At 44.3% G+C, this 18,795-nt stretch overlaps 1 protein-coding gene across 12 annotated transcripts in view; it reads left to right on the forward strand.

The window, feature by feature from the left end:
* The first annotated feature begins 579 nt into the window (after positions 1–579).
* The window catches only part of STAU1 (staufen double-stranded RNA binding protein 1), a 100,052-nt gene continuing 81,836 nt past the window's right edge, over positions 580–18,795 (forward strand). For 8 of the 12 annotated variants that reach the window (XM_060185724.1, XM_060185759.1, XM_060185748.1 and 5 more), the window contains exon 1: positions 587–911. The gene's annotated coding sequence lies outside the window, so the exon portion shown is untranslated. Of the gene's footprint in view, positions 912–18,795 lie in introns of all 12 variants that reach the window. The other 4 variants (XM_060185699.1, XM_016194930.2, XM_016194932.2 and 1 more) reach the window with 3 other exon arrangements.

The following is an 18,795-nucleotide window of genomic DNA, read 5'->3' on the forward strand; positions in this document are numbered from 1 at the left end:
GTTCAAGCACCTGGTCCCCACCTGCTGAGGGGAAGCTTCACAAGTGGTTACAGTTGGATGGGTGCTTCAGTGGTAGAATTCTCACCTGCCAGAAGTGGTGAAACAGATCCGCAGGTGTCTCTCTTTCTCTCTTTTAACCAGAGCACTGCTCAGCTCCGACTTATGGGGGTGCGGAAACTGAACCTAGGTCCTTGGAGCCTCAGGCATGAGAGTGTTTGCGGAACAGTTATGCTATTTCCACCACCCATAATGTCTCTTTGTCCCTCAGTATCTCCCCTCCCTTGTCAGTTTCTTCCTCTCTATCATAAAGAAATAAATAAGTAAATAAATGTGTTTTAAAGACAAAAGGCAGATAATACAGATGAAAGAAAGGTAAGCGTGAGAGGTTGGGGGAAATTAACAGCCCCAACCCATCTTCTGGGCGAGTGGAATGCCGGCCGCTTGCAGAACTACATCTCCCAGATAGCCCGGGGCCCAGGGCGGGTCTAGGCGATTCCGGCCGAAATCGCTCTGGCTCGCCTGGGTCCCAGCATGCCTTGCGAACGCAAACACCGCCCCGCCGCCCGCCGGGACTTGTGGTCCGGGTGGCGGGTGTGTGTGTGGGGGTGGGGTCGGGCATGAAGGCGGGCGGAGACCAGGGGAGGGCGCAGGCCCCTCCCCCGTCACTTCCTGCCGTGCTGCGGGCGCCGGAGCGACTCTTCAGCGTTTGCGCCGGCTGCTGCGGCGTCTGGCTCGGCTCCCCCTTCCTCTGACCCCCGGCCCGGCGGCGCCCGCCTCCTGTTCAGCCACTCCGCCTCTTTCCTCCCTCAGTCCCTTCCTCCTTTCCCTGCTTCCTTCTTCCTTCCCCTCCTCCTCGCTGCCGCCACCGCCCAGCAACGCCGGCCGGGGGACGAGCTCCGGGCAGCAGCCAGGTGAGGCGGCCGGGCCGGACTGGGCCGGGCCGGGCCGGGGCTGACGGGGCCCGAGTGGGCACCGCGGTCGCCTGGGGCTGGGTGGCGGATGGGGCCTAGGCCTCGGCCGGCTGGGGCGCCCGACCTCCTTTCCCGGGCGTCCCTCCCGCCCGCGGGGCCTTCCCGGAGGAGGCGGGTCCTGCCGTGTCCCCCGTCTCGGGGCGCCCCCGGGGCCGGGCCCTCGAGCGCCTCGGGTCCCTTCAGCCGCCGCCGGGACCGGGAACAGGTGCCACGCCGCCTCCCTTCCTCCGGCCCCGCGCGCCGGGCGCCCAACTTACTCCCGGGGCTGGGGTCCTGGGTTCGAGTGCTCGAGATCCGGAGCATCTGCATCTCCCTACAAACCCCGGGGTTTGCAGCGCCGCCCAGGTTGTCCAACCGGGGTGCAAATCCAGGCTCCTTAAAACTCTTTGTGTCTTGGTTGGAAAAGGGCGCGGGGGTGGGGTGGGGAGTGCTAATGCCCAGCCTCTTAAGGCTGTTGAGGTTCAGTCAAGTGGGGCGTGTAAAGCGCTTATCAGGGTGCCAGACCCACAGCGCTTCCCAATAAACCGGCTGCATAATTGATGAGCGCGATATTCAGGGATAATTGAATGGGCAGAGGGGGGTTCAAGTTGACATCGCTTCCCCGTCGGGTTTCCTGGAGAGAGAGGTGCGCTCACCGTGCCCAGTGGCCGCGAGCAGGGCGATTGTTAACATCTGAAGGTGTGTGTGTGTTTACACAGCCTGTAAAAAAGATCAACGCTGTTGTTTTCTTCCTCTGCTGACCGAGCTACCGGATATTCATCGGTTCCCTCAGTATGAGCAACTTGTCCAATTTAGGTTATTTTTTATTTTAGTTACTTATTTATTCACTTTATTTCTGCTATCATCCAGCTTGTGGTCTCATTCCACTTCTGGGAAAGTTTGCCGGCAGAAGCTTCACGAGAGTCCAGAAACCTTTCTGGAGCGCTTGTCCTGTGCATCAGACTTTGGAGGGTAGATGGGAAAAGCCTGAAAATTGCGTTCTTTATTGCACGTCATCTCTCTCTCTTAACTTTGATTTTATTATCAGAGCACTGCTGCTGGTGGTGCAGGGGATTGAACCTGGGACTTTGGAGGCTCAGGCATGAGTCTCTCTGTGTAACCATTATGGGATCTACCCCCACTCCCAGGACATCTTTTAACTTTTAATTTATTAATTATTACTATTTTACTGCACTTTAAAAATTTTATTTATTCCCTTTTGTTGCCCTTGTTTATTGTTGAAGTTGTTATTGATGTCGTTGTTGGATAGGACAGAGAGAAATGGAGAGAGGAGAGGAAGACAGAGAGGGGGAGAGAAAGACAGACACCTGCAGATCTGCTTCACCGCCTGTGAAGCGACTCCTCTGCAGGTGGGGAGCCAGGGCTTGAACCGGGATCCTTATGCAGGTCCTTAACGCTTTGCGCCACGTGCGCTTAACGTTGCCCTACCCCCGACTCCCTTTACTGCATTTTTGTTTATGTTCCCTTTGTCCCTGTTGACGTTCCTTTTTTTTTTTTTTTTTTTTTAACCAGAGCACTACTCAATTCAGGTTTATTGTTGTGCAGGGATTGAACCTGGGACTTTGGAGACTCTGGCATGCCATTATGCTATCTACTCCTTCCCTGACTTTCCTTTTTAAACCCTTGGCCCACCTCCCTCTTACAGTCTTCATGTGGAAGTATATCAGTCTGTGAAGTTTTCTGTGTTTTATCTGTCTCTGTTCTCTGATCACTGGGGATGCTTTTAAGGTCTCTCTTCCATTCTGCTTGTTAACTCTAGTTGTTACAAGAGGCTACTGGAAGTGGAGTTAAACAAGGCTTTTGGTTGATTTTGGTCTTTTAGGAAAAAGTGTGCTTGCCAAGTTTGAATTGCTTCTTGTTAAAGTCAGAATCTAAAAATGCAGTTGTAGAGGCAGCAGTGTCAGTCATTCTGATGACAGGTGAGACTTTTTTTTTTTTACCCCCAGAGCACTGATCAATTATGGCCTGTGGTGGTGCTGGGGATTTAACCTGGAATCTGAAGCCTTAGGGATGAAAGATTTTCTGTATAACCATTATACTGTCTCTCCAACCCTAAGACTTTATTTTTAATAGAAGGCAGCATACCTTAATGAATGAGGGGAGATACAAAAGGAGAGCAATACTAGAGGATTGCTCAGCTCTGGCTTATGGTGATCCTGGGGACCGAACTTGGGACCTTAGAGCCTCAAGCAGGAAAGTTTTCTTTCTTCTTCCTTTCTCTTCTCTCTTTCTTTCTTGAATTCCTTCTTTTTTTAAAACTATTTTACTGCTTTGGGAGGTGGCACAGTGGCCAAGGCACTGGACTCTCAAGCATGAGGTCCTGAGTTTGATCCCCGGCAGCACATGTACCAGAGTGATGTCTGGTTCTCTCTCTCTCTCCTCTCTCTCTCTCCTATCTTTCTCATAAATAAATAAAATAAAAAAAAACTATTTTATTTATTTATTATTGGATAGAGACAGAGAAATTGAGAAGGAAGGGGAAGATAGAGAGGGAGAGGGGCAGAGAGACACCTGCAGCCCTGCTTCACCACTTGTGAAGCTTTCCCCCTGCAAGTGGGGACCAGGGGCTTGAACCAGGGTCCTTGCGCACTGTAATGTGTGCACTCAACCAGGTGCACCACCACGTGGATCCCTCTTTCCTTCCTTTCTCCTTCCCTCCATTCTTCCTTCCTCTTTCTTTCTTTCTTTCTTTCTTTCTTTCTTCCTCTCCTCTCCTCTCCTCCCCTCCCCTCTCCTCCCCTCTCCTCTCCTCTCCTCTCCTCTCCTCTCCTCTCCTCTCCTCTCCTCTCCTCTCCTCTCCTCTCCTCTCCTCCTTCTCCTTCTCCTTCTCCTTCTCCTTCTCCTTCTCCTTCTCCAGAGCATTGCTCACTCTGGTTTATGGTGGTACAGGGGAGTTGACTTTGTAGCCTCAGGCATGAGAGTCTCTTTGCATAACTAATATGTTATCTACCCCCACCTGTAAGGTTTTTTTTTTTTTTTTACATAACCATGATGCTGCCTTCCCAGCCTGTACACTTGAGAATTGATTTATTAATATTTTAAATTTATCTATTAATTGGTTAGAGATAGCAGTTGAGAGGTAGAAGAGAGAAGTAGAGTGGGAGAAAGACATCTTCAGTACTGCTTCGCTACTTGTGAAATTTTCCACCTGCAGGTGGGGACTGGGGGCTTGAATCTGGGTCCTTGTCAGCCAGGTGTGCCACCACCAGAGCTGAGCAGTGCTCTGGGGAAGAAAAGAAAGAAAGAGGAAAAAAGTAAGCAAGCAAGCAAGCATCTAAGCAAATACACAAGCAATACATATCTTCTGCCATATGGAACATTGTAGTGTTTGTGATGTGTTTCAGTATTGCAGTAGATAAGCTTTTCCTTTTTCTTGGTGCTGAGGACCGTGCATATCCTTAGTTTCACCACTCTGGAGTGATTCCCCCCCTCGCCCCATTATTTTTACCTTTGAGAGTGATGCCACAGCATTGGAGTTTGCCTTGGTACTGTAGCCTTGAGACATGAATCCAGGTTGTAAGCATGGAAAGCTTGTGAGCTATTCCTCTGTTCTGAATACATGAAAAATTTCAAATTTTGTGTGGGGAAATAAAACCCTCATGAAAACCCTCATGTTTTGGTTGCTTCTCAGACAATCATTAACTTGTAGCCAAGGTCAGTCTTGTTTCATGTCAACCCCCACCCCTCAAACAATTATTTTGAAACAAATTCTAAACAGCATATTTTCATATTGCTCCAGACTGTTAACGTGTCACAGGATTTACTTTTTGTAGAAATAAGTTCTCATCTTTGACTTCTCTCATCGCTGCTTAAACATGATTACTGTATAGCAGAAAAAAAAAAAGTGGAACTCACTTTTGGTTCAGTGCTTAATCTCCTTAGTCATATCTAAAACACTACCTTGCTTTTGTGTGTGTGTACAAAAGCAACAGGTTTTAAACTATTAATGACTGTAATTGAAAAACAATTGTTAAGTGCAGATATCCCTAATCCTATTTTGATGGAGACTACCTACCTGTTAAATCATTTCAATTGGAGAATAACTTTGTATCATAGTATAGTTAATTCATAAAGAAACATTCATAGTTTCTTTCTCTCATTGATAAATAAATTTTAAAAAGAAAAAAACTGGCCAGTGGTGTACCTTGTTGCTCACACTTGTTACAATGTTCAAGGGCTGGAGTTCAAGCCTCCAGATCCACCTCCATGGTGGGAAGCTTCACAACCAGTAAAGCAGTGCTACAGCTGTCTCTCCTTCTCTGTCTCCCCTTCTCTGTCTCCCCTTCTCTGTCAACTTCTGTCTCCAGAATTAAATAAAGTGCTAGAGAGAGAAACCTTAATGGAAGAGTTAAGCAAATAATACTTGATTTTCAAACCCTCTGTTGTAGGCTGTTTTCCAAACCGTCCTTCCCACCACCTGCTGTATTTACAAACAGATTTACTGCACATGAATATATCTCTTAGATGTTCATGTTTTTCTTGCCTAAAGAGATCTTTGAGATAAAAGTTGACAGGAATGTTATGTTTATTTATTTTTTAAAATTATCTTTATGTATTGGATAGAGACAGCCAGAAATTAAGAAGGGGAAGACAGAAAGAGACAGAGAGACATCTGCAGCGCCATTCACAAAGCTTTCCCCCTGCAGGTGGGGACTGGGGCTGGAACCAGGGTCCTTGGGCATTGTAACAAGTGCACTCAATCAGGTGAGCTACCACCCTGATCCCCTAGGGAATGCTATGTTTGCATTATAACTTTCTCAGATTTCTGGTCTTGAACAGCTTCCAAGTTTTAGACCTGTAACATTGTTATTTCAGTTTTATTATATTTTTTTCAAGCTTCATCAGGCAGGTACAGTGAAAAATATGGCATGTGTTAGTCACTACAGTCTGAGAGTGGAGGGGTATAAATTTCTTCTTTCAATTACTTTAAGAATAGAAACCAATTTAGCATCTAGGAAAGGACTTTAACCAAACTGCCTAGTGCTTTTCCAAAGGCTTCAAATAAAACTTAAAATATTTGGAATTGGTACCTTAAATACAGATCTTTCAGACTAAATTGTACTCTGAAGATTTTGCTCCCTCTGGCAAAATATCAGTAGCTCACTTCAGTAATGTGCTGCTTTGTCATGTCAGTGACCCAGGTTAGAGCCTGACTTCTACTACATTGAAGAAAGCTTTGGTGCTGTGGTTTGTTTCACTCTGCCTCTTTCTGCCCAGGGGCTGGGTGGTGCCTTGATGGGTTAAGTGCACATAGTACTATGTGCAAGGACCCTATTTGAGTCCCCACTCCCCACCTGCAGTGGGGATATTTCACAAGTGTTGAAGCAGGTCTGCAGGTGTCTCTCTTCCTTTTTTTTAAAAAAAAAATTTAATATTTGTTTATTTTCCCTTTTGCTGCCCTTGTTGTTTTTATTGTTGTTGTAGTTATTATTGTTGTTGTTATTGTTGTTGTTGGATAGGACAGAGAAATGGAGAGAGGAGGGGAAGACAGAGATGGGGAGAGAAAGACAGACACCTGCAGACCTGCTTCACAGCCAGGGAAGTGACTCCCCTGCAGGTGGGGAGCCGGGGGCTCAAACCAGGATTCTTAAGCTGGGTCTTGTGCTTCACACCACGTGCGCTTACCCCACTGAGCTACCGCCTGACTCTCCCCCCCCCTTTTTTTTTTTTTTTTTCAAATTTTCCCTTTTGTTGCCCTTGTTGTTTAACATTGTTGTGGTTATTGATGTCATTGCTGTTGGATAGGACAGAGAGAAATGGAGAGAGGAGAGGAAGACAGAGAGGGGGAGAGAAAGATAGACACCTACAGACCTGCTTCACCACTTGTGAAGCGACTCCCCTGCAGGTGGGGAGCCAGGGGCTTGAACCGGAATCCTTATGCTGGTCCCTTTCTCCCTGTCTTCTTTTAATTTCTCTGTCATACTGAATGAAACGGAAAAAGAAAAGGGGGGGATGTTCTCTAGAAGCAGTGGATTTGTAGTGCAGGCGTCAAACTCGAGTGATAGTTCTGGAGGCAAAAATAAAATACTCAGCTCATGTGCCTGGGATGTGGCTCGATGAATAGAGTGCTGAACTTGGAAGCACAATGCCTGGAGGTTTTTTTTTAATTTAAAAAAATTTTTTAGATTTTATTTATTCATAAGAAATTATAGGAGAGAGAAAGAACCAGACATCACTCTGGTACACGTGCGCTGGGGATTGAACTCAGGACCTCTCATGCTTGAGAGTCTAATGCCTTATCCACTGTGCCACCTCTTGGACCACTTTAAAAAAAATTTTTTTTTTAATATTTTCCCTTTTGCCCATTTTTTTTTTAACTGTTGTTATTATTGATGTCGTCGTTGTTGGATAGGACAGAGGGAAATGGCGAGAAGGAGGGGAAGACAGAGGGGGAGAGAAAGATAGACACCTACAGACCTGCTTCACCGCCTGTGAAGCGACTGCCTTGTAGGTGGAAAGCCAGGGGCTTGAACCTAGATCTTTCCTCTAGTCCTTGCGCTTTGCGCCACGTGCGCTTAACCCGCTGCGCTACTGCCCAACTCCCTTTTTTTTTTTTTATTTTTAAAAAGATTTTATTTATTAATGAGAAAGATAGGAGAGAGAAAGAACCAGACGTCATTCTGTTATATGTGCTGCCAGAGATCAAACTTAGGACTTTATGCTTGAGAGTCCAATGCTTTATCCACTGTGCCACTTTTTGGACCATTCTCCCAGTTCATTTTTAAAAATATTAAAAAATATATATATTTACTTATTCACTTTTGTTACCCTTGTTTTATTGTTGTAGTTATTGTTGTCGTCGTTGTTGGATAGGACAGAGAGAAATGGAGAGAGGAGGGGAAGACAGAGGGGGAGAGAAAGACACCTGCAGACCTGCTTCACTGCTTGTGAAGCGACTCCCCTGCAGGTGGGGAGCTGGGGGATCAAACCTGCATCCTTACACCTGTCCTTGCGCTTTAAAAAATTTTTTTTTTTGATATTTATTTCATTTTGTTGATCTTGTTTTTATTGTTGTAGTTATTATTGTTTTTGGATAGGACAGAGAGAAATGGAGAGAGGAGGGGAAGACAGAGAGGGAGAGAAAGACACCTGCAGACCTGCTTCACCGCCTGTGAAGGGATGCCCCAGCAAGTGGGGAGCCAGGGGCTGGAACCGGGGTCCTTATGCAGGTCCTTGAGCTTTGCGGGTCCTTGAGCTTTGCGCCACCTGCGCTTAACTCCCAAAAATATTTTTATTTATTTATTATTGTATAGAGCAGAGAGAAATGGGGAGGGGGAGATAGGGAGAGAGACGGAGACACCTGTAGCCCTGCTTCACCACTCGTGAAGCTTCCCCCCTGAAGGTGGGGACCAGGGGTTTGAACTTGGGTTCTTGTGTATGGTAATGTGTGGACCAAGTATGCTGTCACCTGGCCCCCTCCCAGCTCATTTTTAGAAAGACTGTTTATTAATGAATGTGCAGAATGAAAGGGGAGAGTGAGAACCAGAACATTATTGACACGTGCTGAGCTATGGACCAAACTTGGAACCTCATGATTGAGACCCCAACTAGCACTTTACCTTCTGCGCCACACTCCCAATTCACTTAAAAAAATTAATATGTATTTAAAAACTTTTAAATTATTATTTTCCCTTTTGTTGTTCTTGTTGTTTTATTGTTGTAGTTATTATTATTGATGCCATCCTTGTGCAGGTCCTTGGTGCTTTGTACTATATGTGCTTAACCTGGTGTGTCACCACCCAGCCCCTTATCTTCCTGTCTTTCCCATTCCTCTCAATTTCTGACAGTCTCTACCCAATAAATATAGTGAGAGAGAGAGAGAGAGAGAGAGACAGGAAACCTAGAGGAGACCAGAGCACCGCTCAGCTCTGGTTTACAGTGATGTGGTGATTGAACCTGGGATGACAGAGAGACACCTGCAGCCCTGCTTTATCACTCGGGAAGCTTTCCCCCTGAAGGTGGGACCAGGAGCTTGAACCTGGGTCCTTTGAGCATTGTGATGTGAGGCTTAACCAGGTGTGCCACTGCCTAGCCGCAAAACTTGGATTCCCCAACATGAGTTCCCAAGTTTGATCCCAGGATTATGTGTGTCAGATACTGTGGTTCTCCCTTATCCCCCTCCTCATTAATTAATATATAAATATATTAAAATATTTTATTTACTTATTAATGAGAGACAATCAGAACTTTACTTTGGCTTATGGGGTGCTGGGAATCATACTCAGTACTTTATGAATGAGAGTTCCGTGCTTTATCCACTGTGTCACCTTTTGGGCCTTTTCTTTTTTAATATTTATTTTGTTTATTGCATAGAACAAAGAGCTACATACTAGACAGAACAGAACAGAGTACCACTCTGGTACATGGCTGCTGGGGATGCAACCAGGAATTTCAAGCATTCAGATCTTATGCTCTACCAATTAAGCTAGTTCCATAGCCACTTTCTACTGCTTCTTTTTTTTTTTTTTTTTTTAATTTTATTTATTAATGAGAAACAGGAGGAGAGAGAAAGAGCCAGACATCAGTCTGGTACATGTGCTGCCAGGGATTGAACTCAGGACTTCATGCTTGAGAGTCCAGTGCTTTATCCACTGCACCACCGCCCGGACCACATCTACTGCTTCTTTTCTTAAAGATCCGTCTATCTTTACTAGGGCACTGCTCAGCTCTGGTCTGTTGTAGTACAGAGGATTGAATCTGAGACTTTGAAGCCTTAGGTATGAGAATCTTTTTTTTCTTTCTTTTTTTTGTTTTTTGTTATTGGATAGAGACAAAGTGAGAGAGAATGGGGAGATAGAGAGGAAGAGAGACAGAGAGACACCTACAGACCTGCTTCACACCTGTGAAGCGACTCACCTACAGGTGGGTAGCCGGGGGCTTGAACCGGGATCCTTACATCGGTCCTTGCGCTTGGTACCACATGCACTTAACCTGCTGCGCTACTGCCCAACTCCACCCCCCTTTTTTTTTTTTTAGATTTTATTTATTAATGAGAAACATAGGAGAGAGAAAGAGCCAGACATCACTCTGGTACATGTGCTGCTGGGGATTGAACTCAGGACCTCATGCTTGAGAGTCCAACACTTTATCCACTGTGCCACCTCCCGGACCACAGGTATGAGAATCTTACTGCATTACCATTCTACCTCCACTACAGTATTTATTATTATTTAATATTTTTATTAGATAGAGGCAGCCAGAAATCAAGAGGAAAAGGAGGTAATAGAGAGGGAGAGAGACAGTGAGACAGCTGCAACACTGTTTTACCAGTTGCAAAGCTTTCCCTCTGCAGTTGGTGACCATAGGCTGGAACCTGAGTCCTTGCATACTGTGATGTGTGCGCTCAACCAGGTGCGCCACCACCTGGTCCCATATCTATTTATTTATTTTGAGAGAGGGAGAATCAGAGCACTGTACAGTTCTGGCACAAGGAAGTAGGAGGGATTGAACTTGGAGTCACCCTGGGACTTCAGGCATGTAAATCCTATGCTTTACCTGCTGAATCCTTTCCTCCGGTTGTGTTTTCACCCTTTTTGGGGGAGAATAAGGGGAGATGTGCAGTTTCACTACTCCAAGCCGACTATTAATGTCTTGAAAAGACTGGGGGGAGTCGGGCGGTAGCACAGCGGGTTAAGCGCAGGTGGCGCAAAGCACAAGGACCGGCATAAGGATCCCGGTTCGAACCCCGGCTCCCCACCTGCAGGGGAGTCACTTCACAGGCGGTGAAGCAGGTCTGCAGGTGTCTATCTTTCTCTCCTCCTCTCTGTCTTCCCCTCCTCTCTCCATTTCTCTCTGTCCTATCCAACAACGACAACAACAATAACTACAACAATAAAACAACAAGGGCAACAAAAGGGAATAAATAAAATAAATATTAAAAAATAATAAAAAAGTGAATAACAACAAATATATAAAAAAAAAGAAAGAAAGAAAAGACTGGGGCTGAGAAATGGCTCCTCTGGTAGAGTACACACTTTCCCACACACGGGGACCTAGAGTCAAGCCCCTGATTACCAATGGGAACGAACAGCACACAAAGGGCAAGCTTCATGAGTGGTGGAGTAGCACTGCAGTGCCTCTTTTTCTTTCTTCTTTTTTAAAAAGTATTTTATTTTCTTTATTTTTTTCTTTATTTTTTGCCTCCAGGGTTATTGCTGGGGCTGTGCCTGTACCATGAATCCACTGTTCCTGGAGGCCATTTCCCCCCCTTTTTTTTGCACTTGTTGTATGTAGCCTTGTTGTGGTTATTATTCTTATTGTTGATGTCGTTAGTTGTTGGATAGGACAGAGAGAAATGGAGAGAAGAGGGGAAGATAGTGGGGAGAAACACCTGTAGACCTGCTTCACCACCTGTGAAGCGACGCCCCTGCAGGTGGGGAGCTGGGGGCTTGAACCAAGATCCTACGCCAGTCCTTGTGCTTTGCACCACATGCGCTTAACCCACTGCACTACTGCCCGACCCCATATTTATTTTATTTTTGAGAAGAGATACAGAGAGAGAGAGAGGCACAGAGAAACACCAGAGCACTGCACAGCTCTGGCTTATTGTGGTGGTGGTGGTGGGGATTGAACCTGAGACTTCAGAGCCTCAGGCTTGAGAGTTTCTTTTTTCTTTTCTTCTTCTTCTTTTTTTTTTAGAATTTATTTATTAACGAGAAAGATAGGAGGAGAGAGAGAAAGAACCAGACATCACTCTGGTACATGTGCTTCTAGGAATTGAACTCAGGATCTCATGCTTGAGAGTTCAATGCTTAATCCACTATACCACCTCCTGGACCACGGCTTGAGAGTTTCTTTGCATAACCATAATGCTATCTACCCCCCCACCCTCTCTTTTATTTTTCTAAACTCTTTCTAGAGAGAAAAAACAAAAAATCTTGCCAGGAGTAGTAAAACTATAAAGTTCAGGTGCTGAAGTTGGTGACAACAGAGTGACTTTTTTTTTTAACCAGAGCACTGACTTTTTTTTTTTTTTTTAACCAGAGCACTGCTTAACCATGGTTTTTAGTGGTGTTGGGTATTGAACCTGGGACTTTGGAGCCTCAGGCATGAGAAGCTTCTTGCATAACCATTAGGCTATCTACTTCCACCTTGGGCAGGGTTCTGAGACATGGTGAAGGGCTATCTTTTTCAGAGAGATGAAAGTGCAGTAGGTGGCTTGCCTGGTAGAGTCTACAGATTCCCATGCTCAAGAACCTGGCTTGTACCCCAACCAAACATATGGGGAAGATTGGTGGAGTACTGCTTCAGTATCTCTTTGTATTTCCCTTTTGTCTTTTATTACTTACTTATTAACGAGAAAGATAGAGAGAGAAATAACCAGACATCACTCTGGTACATGTGCTGCTGGGTGGGCATTGAACTCAGCTCCTCATGCTTGAGAGTCCAATGCTTTATCCACTATGTTTCCCTGACCACTGTATTTCCCTTTCTGTCTTTCACTTTTTATCTAGAGCAGGGGTGGGAAACTTCTTCCCTGTCAAGTGGCCATTTGGATATTTACCACACACATCACTTGTGGTCCATACAAAATTATCAACTTAAAATTAGCACTTAGTGTTGCTATGAAAAAAGCTAAAATTTCTAGTCTTGTCTGCCTTATAAAGCTTCTGGGCCCATGTTCCTTCCCCTTGATCTAGAGGGAGAAAATAACTACCAGGAGTGGTGAAGCTGTACAGGCATCAAGCCCCAGTATTAACCCTGGTGGGTGGGAAAAAAAGAGAGAGTTCCTCCCTCAGTGTGGTGAGATCTGACACTAGCCTGGGTCATGCACGTGGTAAAATAGGTGCCATCACAAGGGACTTTGTTTGATGAGCTTCTAAACTGATCATCTTTTCTTGGGATTGAATTCAGGACTTTGGGCATGCATACATAATAGCATTGCCATTGGTGAATAGCCTTCCTGGCAACCCCCCTTTTTTCCCTTAGCCTTCCTGGCAACCCCCCTTTTTTCCCTCTCTATTCTGTTTATCTATATATATTTAAAGATTTTATTTATTTATTTATGAGAAAGGAGGATTGAGAGAAAGAACCAGACATCACTCAGGTACATGTGCCGCCGGGGACCGAACACAGGACCTCATGCTTGAGAGTCCAATGCTTTATCCACTGCACCACCTCCCAGACCACCCTATTGTATATTTGAGAGGGAGAACCATCACACCAATCATGGAGTTCCCTTGATACTGTCCACTGTGTTCTCATGTGGTGCTAGGGAACCTCATAATGTTAAGGTGTTTGTTTTACTCACTAAACAATCTCCTAGGCTCCTTAGTAGGTTTTAAATTCTAGTGAGGGAGACCTTTACAGTAAAACTGCATTTAGTGTGACTTTGCTCATTAACTTTTCCTTGTAGTAAAATTTTATCAAAATCAAGACTATAGTAGCCTATAAGGTGATGTAGTGGATAAATCCTTGAACTGTTAAGCGTGAAGTCCTGAGTTTGAGTCCCAGCACCCAATGTGCCAGAGTGATGCTCTGGTTCTCTCTCGTCCTCTCTTTAATAATCTTTTTTTTTTTAAATATTTATTTATTTTTCACTTTTGTTGCCCTTGTTTTTTATTATTGTTGTAGTTATTATTGTTGTGATTGATGTCATTGTTAGATAGGACAGAGAGAAATGGAGAGAGAAGGGGAAGACAGGGGGAGAGAAAGACACTTGCAGACCTGCTTACCTGCTTCACTGCCTGCCAAGGGCTCGAAATGGGATCCTTACGCTGGTCCTTGTGCTTCGTGCCACGTGCGCTTAACCCACTGCACTACCAATAATCTTTTTTTTTTTTTTTTTTTAAACCAGAGCACTGATCAGCACTGGCTTATGGTGGTGTGGGGATTGAACCTGGGACTTTGGAGCCTTAGGCAAGAGAGTCTGTTTGCATAACCATTATGCTATCTGTCCCTGCCCTCTTTTAATAATCTTAAAACAAAATTAATACTATAGCATATATGACTTTGTCCCAGAATGTAACTTACAAGTTATACATGAGAAGGACATATTAGTTATTATATGGTTATTTCTTCCTAACATTTTATTATGGAAAATTACAGTTGCCTTGTATGTGGCTCATTGGGCAGACTGACCTTCCCTCTTGCCTGCCTACCTGCCTGCCTGCCTTCCATGTATTTGTTAATGAGAGATAGGTGGGGATAACTAGAACACTCTTGGCACATGTGGTTCAGGTATGAATTAGGGACTTCTTGTTTGAGAGTCTAGTTCTTCATCCACTGGGCAGGGCATATTTCTTATAGTCCTTTGGTATTAGCATGTAGCACTGTATGTGAGTGTCTGGTCACTCCTTTTGTAATAAATCTGAAAAAGTTTGGACAACAAAATTGAAAGAGTTCTGTCTTTTCTTCTCTTTCCCTCCCACCACCCCATTAATTTTATTCATCAGAGCTGCTCAGCTCTGGCTTATGATGGGGCGGGGGATCAAACCTGGGACTTGGATCCTCAGGCATGAGAGTCTCTTTGCATTGCCATTATGCTGTCTACTCCCTCCCTTTTTTCTCCTTTCCTGAGTACTACTCACTTCTGGATTATGCTGCTGAGGACTGAACTTTGCATATTGAACAGTGTTATAGTGTCTCTTCTCTCCACAGCCCCTGAAGTAATAATAATAATAAAAATCAGCCCAGAAAGTTGAATGGTAGCAGATCGGCCCCCCACCTGCAGGGGAGTCGCTTCACAGGCGGTGAAGCAGGTCTGCAGGTGTCTATCTTTCTCACCCCCTCTCTGTCTTCCCCTCCTCTCTCCATTTCTCTCTGTCCTATCTAACAACAACGACATCAATAACAACAATAATAATTAGAACAATAAAAGAAAAACAAGGGCAACAAAAGGGAAAATAAATACATAAATAAATAAAAAAAATCAGCCCAGATGCAGTGGAATCACATGTGTGGATCCTGGCATCCCCTCCCACACACACACACACACACACACACACACACACACACACACACACACACACACGTTTATTTCATTAACCTTTTTTTTTTTTAAAGAATTTTTCACTAAAGTGTGCTTATCAAAGTATTGTAAAGCTTGTGATGTTGACCCAATCCCAGGTTCTCACTAAAGATAGACTAGGATTACAAATAGCTATGTTGATTTTAATAAATGCCACTGGGTTAGATGTCTTGATTATCTAATTTTTTTTTTTTTTTACAAATGCTCTGAATTAAAAACAAAGCAAAACAACAAGAAAAAATCTCATTACTTAAAGTTATTATTTATGTACTATTTTAATTTACAAATGATTAGGGGCCAGGTGGTGGCATACCTGGTTGAGCACACGTTACAGTGCACAAGGACCCAGATTAGAGCTCCTCGCCCCCACCTGCAGGGGGAAAGCTTCACGAGTGAAGTAGGGCTGCAGGTGTCTCTCTGTCCCTCTCCCTCTCTACCTCCCCCTTCCCTTTCAATTTCTGACTGTCTATCCAATAAATAAATAAAGATAATAAAAAAGATTATAAAGTTTTTTTGGGGGAGTCAGGCGGTAACATAGTGGGTTAAGCGCACGTGGCGCAAAGCGCAAGGACTGGCATAAGGATCCTGGTTCGAGCCCCTGGCTCTCTACCTGCAGGGGAGTCGCTTCACAGGCGGTGATGCAGGTCTGCAGGTGTCTATCTTTCTCTCCTCCTCTCTGTCTTCCCCTCCTCTCTCCATTTCTCTCTGTCCTATCTAACAACGACAACATCAATAACAACTACACAACAACAAAAAACGGGCAACAAAAGGGAAAATAAATAAAATATAAAATTAAAAGTTTGTTTTTTTAAATGATAAAATAGGGGAGGTCAGCTGGTAGCACAGCTAGATGAGCACACATGGTACAGTGCACAAAGCTCCCCGTCCCCACCACCCCCGGGAAACCTTCACTAGTAGTGAAGCAGGGCTGCAGGTGTCTCTCTGTCTTTCTATCTCTATCTTCCCCTCCCCTCTCAATTTCTCTGTCTTTATCCAATAATAAATAAAATTAAGTCTTAAAAATAAAGTCTTCACAACAATTAAGAACTAAATATTAAAAATATGTTTAAAAAATAAAAAGTGAGGGTTAGGGTGGTGGCGCACTTGGTTGAGCGCACGTTACAAAGTGCAAGGACCCAGGTTCGAGCCCCCAGTCCCCACCTGCAGGAGGAAAGCTTCACAGGTGGTGAAGCAGTGCTGCAGGCATCTCTCTGTCTCTCACCCTCTCTATCTCTCTCTTCTTTGTTGATTTCTGACATCTCTATCCAATAAACAAATACAGTTAATAAAAAAACATTAAAAAATGATAGTGATAAAAATATAAGTATTGCAGGCAGCTTAATTCATTTAAAAATATTTATACTCGTCTGGGGAAGTAGCTCAGTTGCTAAAACGTTGGACTTGTTTGCCTAATGCCACATATACTAGAATATTGTTCTGGCATGTGTCCTCTCTGATTCAGGTGAAATTCTCTCGTGTAGTAAATAAAATTAAAAAATTACATTCCTATGCTAGAGAATAAGGTTAATTTAAAAATATTTATGGAGGCTGGGCGGTAGTGCAGTGGGTTAAGCACACATGGTGCGAAGTACAAGGACTGGCCTAAGGATCTTGGTTTGAGCCCCTGACTCTCCACCAGTGCGGGTTGCTAGTCTGTGAAGCAAGTCTGTTGCTAGTCATGAAGCAAGTCTGTTGGTGTCTGCCCCCCCCATCCCCAACCGTCTTCTCCTCCTCTCTAGATTTCTATACAACAACAACAACAACAAAGCCAACAAAAATGGGAAAAATAGCCACCAGCAGTGCATCTGTACTCAGGCACCGAGCCCCATCGATGACCCTGGAGGCAAAAAAAAAAAAAAAGTGATTTATATAACAGATGGTGATAGAAACAATCTCAGCAGACTTAATTTTCTGGGATTTCACATCTTTTTTTAAAAAAAATTTATTCCCTTTTATTGCCCTTGTTATAGCTATTATTGTTGTTGTTGATGTTGTTGTTGTTGGATAGGACAGAGAGAAATAGAGGAGGGGAAGACGGGGAGAGAAAGATAGACACCTGCAGACCAGCTTCACCACTTGTGAAGTGACTCCCCTGCAGGTGGGGAGCCGGGGGCTCAAACCGGGATCCTTGCACTTTGCCATGTGTGCTTAACCCGATGTGCTGCCGCCCGACTCCTGGGATTCCACATCTTAATTTATACAGGAGTATATTCAGGGGGCTCTATTAGCATTTATTTATTTGAAAACAAAAGTAGAAAAAACTATCCAAAGAAGTTATTTCGCGTGGTTTGGGAGGTGGCGCACTGGATAAGGCTTTGAACTCTCCAGCATGAGGTCCCAAGTTCAATCCCCAGCAGCACATGTACCAGAGTGATATCTGGTTCTCGCTCTCCTATCATTGCTCGTGAATAAGTAAATAGAATCTTAAAAAAAAAAGTTATTTCACTTTCGATTGAAAAAGTCTTCTAAATATTAAATCTATAATCATCCATTTCTGTTTAGTGTATATTCTAATTTTAGAGGGAAGTGTGATGGCTTTTGTGAGTTTACAACAGTGTTGGAAATAAAACAGGCTATTTCATTACAGTCTGATTAAATAAAAGTCATAATTGTCAATTTGTTTTCTGTGCCAAACTACAGGCCTAAGGAAATCTACTTAAGAGCTCTGGGACTTTTCCCCTTAAGTGAAAATGATTGCTCATCAGATTGTTTGTATTTTATGCAGGTTTAGAACTGGTTGCTCAGAGAGTGGGTTGATTTAGTCAGCATGTTATTCCCACTAATTTTTTTTCTTTTTTATAAGTGGTGTGTAAAACATATTTATAGAAGTCTTGGCAACTGAGTTCAGGATTAGTGAATTTGCTGGCTAGTGCTTTCTGCTACCATTTGAGCTCTTTACCATGTGCCAGTTTGGATTACAGGTGAGAGTTATTTGATGCAGGGAAGGAATCTGAAAGGTCAGTTTGAATATATTTAGTGATGTAAAAACTGCTGTTCTTTGAGGGTTTTTTTTTTCTTTCATTTTTTCTCCAAGGGTTGAAGTAGATAATGTTTTGTTTCTGATACTAAAAAAATGTCTTGTAGAGAGGGAATGAGGGCAGGGGATAGATAGCATAATGATGATGCCAGAGGCTCTGAAGTCCCAGGTTCAATCCTCCACAGCAATGCTTTGGTAATAAAAAAAAAAAACAACATTAATAATGATAAAATGTGGTCCGGGAAGTGTTGCAGTGGATAAAGTGCTGGACTCTCAGGTGTGAGGTCTGTACTTCAGTCCCTAGGGGCACATGCACCAGAGTGATATCTCGCTTTTCTTTCCCTCCCCTCCCCTCCCCTCCCCTCCCCTCCCCTCCCCTCCCCTCCCCTCCCCTCCCCTCCCCTCCCCCTTTCTTTCTTTTTCTTTCTTTCTTTCCTTCCTTCTTTCTTTCTTTCTTTCTTTCTTTCTCTCTCTTTCTTTATCTCTCCTATCACTCTTCATGAATAAATAAATAAGATTTTTAGAAAGAGAGGGGGGCCACTTCTTCTAGCGTTTGCCCTTCTTCCGTAGTCAGTCAACAGCGTCAGGTTGAGCCTGATGTAAAGTTTCGAGACCTCCTTTGAATCTGGAGAGGTGGCAGTCGTTGACTATGTGGGTCATAGTCTGTCTGTAGCCGCAGGGGCAGTTCGGGTCGTCTCTGGCTCCCCAGCGGTGGAACATAGCGGCGCACCGGCCATGGCCTGTTCGATAGCGATTGAGGAGGGCCCAATCATAACGTGCTAGGTCAAAGCCGGGTTGACGCTTGCAGGGGTCTGTGATGAGGTGTTTGTTCTTTACCTCAGCTGACTGCCAACTCTGTTTCCAAGAGTCTGGAACAG

The sequence above is a fragment of the Erinaceus europaeus genome, chromosome 1, assembly GCF_950295315.1.
Source record: "Erinaceus europaeus chromosome 1, mEriEur2.1, whole genome shotgun sequence".
Classification (NCBI taxonomy): Eukaryota; Metazoa; Chordata; class Mammalia; order Eulipotyphla; family Erinaceidae; genus Erinaceus; species Erinaceus europaeus.